Below are 1,881 nucleotides of genomic sequence, written 5' to 3' on the forward strand. Positions count from 1 at the left end.
GAAAAGAAAAAATACTAAAAAATTGTTTTTGAAATAAAAGAAAATTTATAAAGACAAATAGTAGGAAAATTTTAGAGCTCAAAAGGAAAACGTAACCAATGATGATGATGATGATGATAATAATAATAATAATGATAATAATAATAATAATAATAATAATAATAATAATAATAATAATAATAATAATAATAATAACATTGCTTTTCCCTAAGTGTCAATTTTGGTACATGCCTCCGATGGTGTTCCTTACTACATCTTCAATCTTTATGAACATTGAACATTGATTGTTACTTACAAATAATAGTAATAAAAAAAATGAACAAATAACACCAGAAAAAACAAAAATATTCGATATATATATATGTGTGTGTGTGTGTATGTATACATATATATGTAGTTGTGTGTGTGTATATATATTATTAACCACAAGAACAAAAGCAATAAAACCTGATGTTGAAGTTTTTGTTGTTATTGTTATTGTTGTTGTTGATGATGATGATGATGATGATGATGATAATGATAATTCTTTTTATGGTGATGTGAATGAAGACGATGATGATGAGGGTGATGATGATGAGGACGACAACGATGATGATGATGATGATGATGATGATGATGACGACGATGATGATGACGACGATGATGACGATAACGATGATGATGATGATGCTGATGTTGATGATGATAATAATAATAATAATAATGATAATATTTAGGGTGAGGATGAGGAGGTTGATGATGATGATAAAAGCATTATAAATAACTGGAAGAGGGAAAAGAAGTCCACAAAGAAAGAGAAAGAGGAAGAGTAGAAATAGGTACAGAAAGGCAAAATCGAGGTGGTAGTGGTAGAAGAAGAAGAAGAAGAAGAAGAAGAAGAAGAAGAAGAAGAAGAAGAAGAAGAAGAAGAAGAAGAAGAAGAAGAAGAAGAAGAAGAAGAAGAAAATGACTGCTGGAATGATAATAAGAATGATGGTGATGGTGGTGTTGATGATGATGATGTAGATGATGATGATGACGATGACGATGACAATGATGATTATGATGATGATGATGATGATGATGATGATGATGATTATGATGATGATGACGACGATGATGATGGTATAGCAATATTAATAATAACAATAGCAAAAATTATGATAATATGAATAATAAGAAAAGAATGATGATAAAAAAACTATAATATGCCCAACCGTATGCATAGAATTGATTCACTCACACATATACACGCATATTCATCTGTATATACATAAGCAGATACATGCATTCACATATCCACATGCACACAAATTGAAAATGTGACTAAAAAAAGTCGAAAAAAGGAAAAAAAGAAAAGAAATTGATGGAAAACAGGAATGGTCGCAAAAAGGATAGAAACAATTTTTTTTTTTCAAAACAAAAAAAAAGAAAAATAGCAATGCTAATAAAAATATGAGAAATAAAATAGAGGGAGAAAAAAAAAGAGAGAAATATTCCAGAGCATATGAGGCTGTTAGAGAAATCTTCTTTTAGTAATGAGAAAACCATTTCCTAAACAATTCTTACCGTTTTAAGGAATGAATAGCATATTACAATTTATAGAAATAGCGGTAGATATGTAAATACTTCCATGCCAGTCTCAACATATCTATCCACCGAAATAGAAAATTTCATATATGTATGCATGCATGTATGTATGCATGTATGCATACATCCATACATACGTACTTTATGCAAACACACACAGACGCACACAAATATATACCTGTATATATATATACGCACATGTTTATGTATATATATATATGTGTGTTTGTGTGTACATATGTGCATATAAATATAATTATGTACATCCATATATATATAGACATATAAATATACATATATATATATATATAT

Source organism: Octopus bimaculoides, chromosome 17, assembly GCF_001194135.2.
Source record: "Octopus bimaculoides isolate UCB-OBI-ISO-001 chromosome 17, ASM119413v2, whole genome shotgun sequence".
Lineage (NCBI taxonomy): Eukaryota > Metazoa > Mollusca > Cephalopoda > Octopoda > Octopodidae > Octopus > Octopus bimaculoides.